Below are 8574 nucleotides of genomic sequence, written 5' to 3' on the forward strand. Positions count from 1 at the left end.
ATTTCATCTACTAGAAATCATTCAATCTTCTACAATTTAAATCTGGTTGAAGAACTTCTTAAAAACTATTTTGACTATGATCTAAATCATTTTCACCATATTAAGTTATAGGGGTTGGCTCCGTGGTCGCGCTGGTAATTCATCGCTCACATAGACTAAGTAAAGAGACATGCTACGCCCAATGGATGGGTGATCACCTGAGGAGCTAACTATACTAGATTTTATTTATGAGTTTACATTACTTCCTATAGTAAGGTCTACGTTATAATGACAGTATTTGATCAACTTTGGTTTTGCTATCCTTGTCTATCATTCGACAAAGCCGGTGGTACTATCCTTTTCCAGGTCCACCCCACAACGATGCCAAGTATGTTTTTGACAGTGTAGAAATATAATTAATTAATGCAGAAAATCGGCATCGCTATTCTTTTATCTTTATCTACTGCCATTATAACGTGGACGGCACTATAGTGTATCCGAACCCATCCGAGTCTGTAGGTCCACTCATCTCTCATCATTATCCTTCCCATGACCCACGTAAGTCTGGAGCTATAGTGTGCTTCACCCTTAGCATGAAAGATTCTTCACATAGAAGAAGAGATTTTTTTATTGAATAGCCTATATTTTCTGTAAGTTGTGAAATTCTGAATGATTAAATAAATAACTGTTACTAGTATTAGGACTAACGATCAGTTTTTTTCTATCCTAAATTAATACTCAAAGTCATTTTACAAAAAGAATCTTGTAATAGCTTCTCCTTGTTTTAAATTAGTTCAATCATCAATCACTGCACTAAATTTATATAGATTAATTTTTTTCCACTTCCACTAAGCACTCCTGAAGGTTTACACCAGATCTGTTGGCTTCTTCCTTTTCAATCTCCTCGTCAATGTTGAGTTGTCCAAAAGCTGGATTGCCTCAACATTTTGGTGGTCATGTAGAGCCTCTTCAATCATCTCCTTGACTGTCTCCACCTGAAGGTCTCTATGAAGGTCGGCGTACCTGATGAAGTATGGAGCATTGACAGAATTTTGCAGAAACTTGTTTTGGAATCGTTGGATGATTCCAATATTGCTCTCTGCTGTACAGCCCCACAGTTGCGCACCATACAACCAGACAGGCCTCAGTATTTGTTTGTAGAGTAGGATTTTATTGTAGATTGATAAGCTTGAATTCCTTTCTATCAGCAAATACATCCTACTGTACTTGTAGTTGAGCTCATCCCTCTTTTCCTTGACATGGTTTTTCCACCGAAGTTTGGCATCCAGAGTAATACAAAGATATTTTGCCTCGTTTGCATAAGATATCTGACTGGTATGTAATCATGCGGTCCATTTGTGAAGGTCACATGCACAGACTTCTTTTTATTCAATTCAATTCTCCAGTCTATGGTCCATTTTTGAATTTTTGTGAGACTTACTTGAATTTTTCTTGTTGCTTCTTCATTGCTGTCTCCTGGAGCTAGGACTGCTGTGTCGTCTGCAAACGTGGCGATGATGTTTTCTTCTGGTACAGGAATATCATTTGTGTAAAGAAGGTAGAGAATGGACCCCAAAACACTTCCTTGAGGCACTCCTGCTTCAATTTTCGTTAACTTTGAGTAGCTATCTTCTTGTTTCACCCTGAAGTACCTGTTTCGTAGGTGGGATCTCAATATTGTTGAATACTGGATCGGTAGAATTTTCTGGAGTTTTCTGTTCAGCCCTCATGCCATACTTTATCAAACGCCTCAGCTACAACAAGAAAGACTGCTGCACGGAACTTTTTCTCCTCAAGAACTTTCTCGATGATGTCAGTCACCCTGTGGACCTGCTGGATAGTTGAATTCTTACTTTTAAGCCCAAATTGATGATCTGAAACTAGCTTTCTTGTTTCAATTATTGGCTGCAGTATTTTACTATATTTTTGCCAAATAAGAAAAAAAAGTCAGTATTTATATTGTTTTTAAGGGTTTCTATGGATCCCTTTGGAAATCCAATTGGATTAAGGATCCGAATTTTTATTTTTTGATATAGCTTGAACATCCGTGGTTACATAAGCTTTAAACCTCCATTGAGAGATTAATTTTTTTATCAGTTTGTTTTGTTCAAATTATTATATAATAGGATCTTAGATCTTTTTAGAGTGGAACAAAATCAAATTTATTATAAAAAATAATTATTGTTCATCACGAGACATTCATACTTTGAATGTAGAACACAATCTCACGTGAAAATGTTCGTAGTTATTCATATTTTGTTAGTTTTCAAGCAAAATTTCTCGAGAGAAATTTATAGATTGCTTCTGAAAAAACGCTATCCATAAAATACAATCAGGGTACCAGGGTAGTTGAGTTATACTGTATTGATATGCAGCACACTCACAGCTTTGGATCAGTGCAAATTGAATTATTAACTTATTTTCAAACCCTGATGTAGATTACTGCTTGAGATTGCATCATTATTACACAGCGGTTGACTATCAATATTCCAGATATTTCATTTGAAATAAACCAAGCTTTAAATCACATTCTTATACTCTAATATCAGTACAGAACTATTTGTTGAAAGGTTTCCAGTTTAGCTTTAGATAATTCCAGTATATTTGTATCACTTATCTATTATTCCAGTTAATATTATAAGCAGGGGTGAAATGGACCGCATCCCCTAAATACAGGAAAATTCAGCAGTGATTTCAGATTTTACTGACTTTCTTAAACGTCGAAAAAAATTAACAATTACTCAACTCCAATTCAAGGTAAAATTATATAATTAATTGTAATGGATACCACTTATGTGATATACACACTATTATGTGATATTAATAATTATTTTATTTGAATCTATGTCAACCACTGGTGAGAAGGTAACACTTCTCTACGGTAGCAGAAATGTTAATTTATTTGTCAACTTCTCCACGCAAGTAGTAATGGAAGTTGAAAACAAAGATGTATCTGTAAGTTCACTAGTACAATTAAAATTCAATTAAAACATTAAATGATTAATAAGATGGTTAACCTTTTTCACGGCCAAGTTATGATATGATGGACATCTTAAAGATACTTTTTCTAGTTAATGAATTTAATCGTTCTTAATTCTTCTTTGTTATTCAACAATCCTCCATTTCCAAAATAGACAATCACCCCAATTCAAGTGAATATACAATATATCTGTTATCTGATATTATACATTGGAAAATCAATTCAAATAATATTGCGAACTTCACTATAGCTCAATCAGACAGTTCCATCAATCTCTATGATAAATTGCAGTCGCAAGTGACGTAGGTTGAATCCCACAAAGCACATGATTGTTTGATTTTGTAATCGTCTAATCGGTGGTCTTGTGTTAATGGGAAGGATATCATTCTATATCTCTTTCCGAGAGTCGACAATTATTTGTTGAAACACCGCCTATTTACGTAATTACATTCAAATTCAAATTTCAAATTCAAATTTTATTCAATCCAATTCACAATATTTACAAATTATGAGAAAAAATAATACAGCTTAACAATATTAGAGTAATAAGTTAATATTTTATAAAGTACATAAAAGTCTAATTTATTAAACAAATAACAATAACATCAGACAAGAATTCGAACATGCTAAACCAGGACTAATTTGTGAATTTGGATAGAAACAATACAATAAAATATTATATTCTCGAATTTAGAGCTGAATTCAATCTTCATACTGATTAATCATTTTTCATACTTTGTAAAATTTTTAGAATAATTAGATGTATTGTCATTTATTTTCGATTAGTGTATAAGCCAGCATATATTGTAACTTAGCCCTTAGCCTAGTATGAAGTTGAATTAAATCTTCATAGTGATTAATCATTTTTTATACTTTGTAAATTTTTTAGAATAATTAGCCTACATGAATACAGAAGTCTAATATAATAATAATCTCATCTCATCACTCACACCCAAGATTAAGCTTATTAAGGTGCGTACAGATTTACGCGCCGCGAAAATGGGCAATTCACTTTTAATCAGCTGATGCCAAGCATTTTATATCTGTATTTTACCGTTTCATTAAAAATACAGATATAGTCAGCTGATTAAAAGTGAATTGCTCATGTTCGCGGCGTGTATATCTGTACGCACCTTAAGAATATCATCTAGGAAAAAAGTGAATTTTATCCATCATTGAAGATTTCCTTCGCAAATTGCATATAATTTAATTAATTCCATTCAAACAATCACAACACCAAATAAAAAATGATTGCGAGAATCAACATGATAATCCCAAAACTGTTTCCCTAATTGTGTGATAATAGAGTTGTCTAAACGAGGTTATGTAAACCCTTATAATAATCACAAAAAAATACATTTCTAAAATAATATACACTAAAAAATTGTATCTGGGTTAATCAGGTGAGAAGATGAATTATTACACTTGAAAGTGTAATACTTTTCTTATAAGAAAAATTGATAACTCTTTTGCTGAGGGTGATGCTCTTGTGGCTTGAGGTATCATCTATCTTAATAATTATAATAAAGGAAAGAATTAAATAATTGGTTTATACAGGTACTGGATAGGAAATTCACATCATCATGTCTGAACTACTGGACCGATTAACTTGAAATTTTGCATTTAGGTTCTTATTTTCCCGAGGATGGATAATATAGGCCTATTTTTAATTATTCAAGATCACAGTGGGTCAAGTTTTTAATTAGCCCCTTGCGGAGCACGGGTTACCTGCTGATAAATTATTATTTTTAATAGAGTCGGCTCCTCAAGTGATCAGTGTCCATTGTCCAACCTGCAATAGTGGCAGGCGCTTTTCACCACGGGATAAGATATGCTGGATATAAATATATAAATTATATAATAGGTACCTACTGGAGCGACCATGAAGCCAACCTCACAATTATCAACAATATTGTTCTACTATCTGTGGCACAATAAGGTACTGGATGAGTAACAAACAGTAGGCCTAGTATTACAAATCGTCCGATACCTTTATCGAAGAGATCATTGGATCTGCCCAAGGATAAACACTTAGGACTCTTGCCCAAGATTCAACAGCCAATATCTGACAATAGACTTTTGTCTTGCATAGACTTCTGCTTGGGATCAGACTTCAGTTTTTGAACTGGTAACGCTATCTATTGGTTAAACTACTGTACTAAGACGAGGTTTCAGAAGTGTTGTGGTGTGAACAGTGTGATCAGTGCATTGTGTTGGATGGAGCGCGGGATTCAAAAATACCTTATTGCAATCAGTGAGGATATAATGTAAATTTATCTCTATACTCTATAGTTACATTCTATACTCTCTGATTGCAATACCTATTGAATTGATATAGTTTGAGTGACTATTTCGATCCGGTTGATTGCTTGTGTTAAATCCGGCAATTTTTCTACTTTCATGACTTTAAATAATTGATTTCTCAATTATTGCCTTATTGCTAATTCTCTTTTTTATAATTCCACACTAATTTAATTAACTAATTTTTACCTCAAGTTATCTATAATTTCTCTTCTTTTGTGAAAATATTATAAGTTAATTGACTAAACATCAATTGACATCAAGTCATGTAAGTTCTAAAATTTAAATGTATAATATTGTGAGTACCAGAAAAATGACATTAATATTTTGTTAAATATTGTGATTTGCAGAAAATTAGATGGTCTTGAGTTGTGTAAGAAGGTCCTCTGCTATAAAAAGACAGTGTTATTATCTGCTGGATTAATATGAATCTCCTCAGGAATTTATGAGTTACTATTACATGATATGTATAAATAGAATAATACATTCATTCATTTATCAAATCTTCAACAACTCGATAAAAATAAATCATAAAAGCTTAAACCAAATGTATACGTTCAAAACTGCTCATTCACTTTTTTTTAAATAATTCTAATCTTGTAAACTCAATCTATTGAATAAATATAGAAGAATCGATTTGAAAGAACTATGATTAATGATGTTAGAAAATATTTGACAATGAGTTGTTTGATTGTAGGCTAATATTAATCAGAATATTTTAATATAATATAATATAAATATCACTGTCAAATATTTTCAACATCCTTAATTAGAATTCTTAATTTATTGACGATATCCATGCTATTGTGAATTATCTTGTGGTATAAAATTGCTAATTCTCATGATTTTTTGACCAGCGCACTTCACTGAATACAAAAAAAATGTATTCTCAAATCGTTAATATCATTCAATAATTTTATAAGTTAATTTTTAAATTTGTAGAGGTAAAGTTTATTAGATTAAAGAAATATGAATAAATAATTATTAAACGAAATCCAAATTTCGATATTAATATCAATTTTGATATGAATAGTTTTTAAAACTTCAATTCCCTTTCTAAAATGAATTTATCCAAGCTTCAAATATATGAAGTTCTTGCTACTGAAAATATTAGGTTCTGTTAATAATTTATTATTTCTATTATTAGGTCGATTGAATAAAACCTAGCAATTGCTAATTGGTTATTTTTATATCATTCAATATTTTATAAGTTGATTTTTAAATTTGTAGATGTAAAGTTTATTAGATTGAAGAAAAGAAACCTAGTTTCATAAAACTTACCCATTAAATCTATGCTATTATTCGGCAATATTACTACATCAGTGAATATGTGGAGAAAGTAGCCTATTACCAAAATTGCTTCAAACACACAAATAAATTTCTAAAGGATTTTTCTATGGAATTTTTTTTTTAATATTCAAAATCCTCTACAAATTATAACATGTTATCAAATCTTATCATTTAGGATGAATTTTTTAGTAATCCTATAGTAAATTATTTGTGATTCTCCATATGGTAAAAATTTGATTGTATATGAATCATATCTCATTCAATAGTTTTGTAATTGCTTGAAAATAATATATTTCCCAATTTCTTTCAGGTATTGGACCCAGGGACCTTCTTCAACAGATATACAGTACAGTACTATTTGTCTAACCACGAGCGTCGAGATAAGGTTTGGAGAGAAAAGAAAATATTTGACTTATCATTTATTATTTATGTTCTGTATTTTATTGACTTACGACATTGACAAGTCAAATACCCCTTCTATAGGAGGTCAGTGGATGAAAAATATAATAATAATAATAAAGTACACATTCATATAATAAATCATCTGCTTTACAGTCCATGCCTTGGTGGTGGTAATCTACATGATCACAACATAACAGTAGTTAGGGGTCGGAATGGTAACCAATTATCGATATTTTGCTTGCGATATATCGGTAAAATATAATCAATTTTTGGCCTTTCGATATGTCGGGTGAATATCGATTATTTGTAACGATATATCGATATTATTGCCGTTTTCTATTTCCACGATAATGACAATCCTTTTTGAGACTGTCAAGTACAAATATAATAGCCTTGTGTACAAATGCGCTTTACCGATTCATCAAAGGTCCGATACATCAATATTTTGATACTTACATATCGATTTTTCGGCACCGATATTTTTCTGCCATCGATATGTTGCTTCCGATATATGGGACGACTGATATCTTGAAAAATTTAACCCATATTTCTTTAAATCACTACTCATATTATACTATATTTTGGCAAGTATAGTTGTCGGCCAGGATAGCCAAGACGACTGGTGTTGCACCCTTCAGTCTGCTAGCGCTATCTGGTCATGGGTTCGAATCCAGTCGGTAGGCATGGACGTTTTATCATCTCATCAAATCACCCGTGCACTTTCATTACCCACTCACAAGCAAAAAGCTCATGTAGGCAATAAAAAGTCTCGATTTCTAAGCAAAAGGCTCAAATGCAGACTTATTCAACTCAGATGATAAAAGATTCTGAGTATTCAATGGATTTTCTCTGGAGTTATGTCATTTGTGAAGAAATGAGTATAAAATGAGGTGATAAGAAGTTATTTCTTCTCGTTTCCAGGATTTAACTGAGTAACTATGTAGCTATACCTATACTAACAAGATAACATAAAATTTGATTAATACCAGACCATTATATGAATAAACTGTACGTGAATGTATTTAATGTTTACGTTATTCTAAAATTAATTCAAAATTGAAATATTATCGTTGAATTATCATAATATTATACTGTACCATGCATATGTGGTTCAAGTGTAAAACAAATGGTAAGTTGTATTTAATTAAATAATTACATCCAATTAAAATCAATTTAATCATTCACTAGATTATTTTTTCAACTATTTGGCTTTTTTTCAACTAAGTATATAAAACTCAATATTAGACATAAAACATTGTTTATGAAAATTCAAAAATCAATACTCGTAAAACTATGAGTAGACCTACTATCCTTCCATCTCACTCTTATGAAAAAAAAAATGAAATGAAAAATTCTTTATTAGGCGGAGTTAGGACTTGCCCTACCTCTACTCTAGTTCTCAACCCTAATGAATAACTATTGAAACTGTATGTTTTTGTATGGTAAATAGTAGCAACGAATAATTAATTATTCAGCCATTTTATAATTGGTCGTTCACGATTACACACAACATTAAAACGAGATTTCTAATCTCGAAATCGAACTACCAGAATATGTTGTTAGCGCTCAAATAATTCATTTTACTAGCAATTCATTACTAGCTGATTATGAAAATTTTGTTT

Source organism: Nilaparvata lugens, chromosome X (assembly GCF_014356525.2).
Source record: "Nilaparvata lugens isolate BPH chromosome X, ASM1435652v1, whole genome shotgun sequence".
NCBI classification, from domain to species: domain Eukaryota; kingdom Metazoa; phylum Arthropoda; class Insecta; order Hemiptera; family Delphacidae; genus Nilaparvata; species Nilaparvata lugens.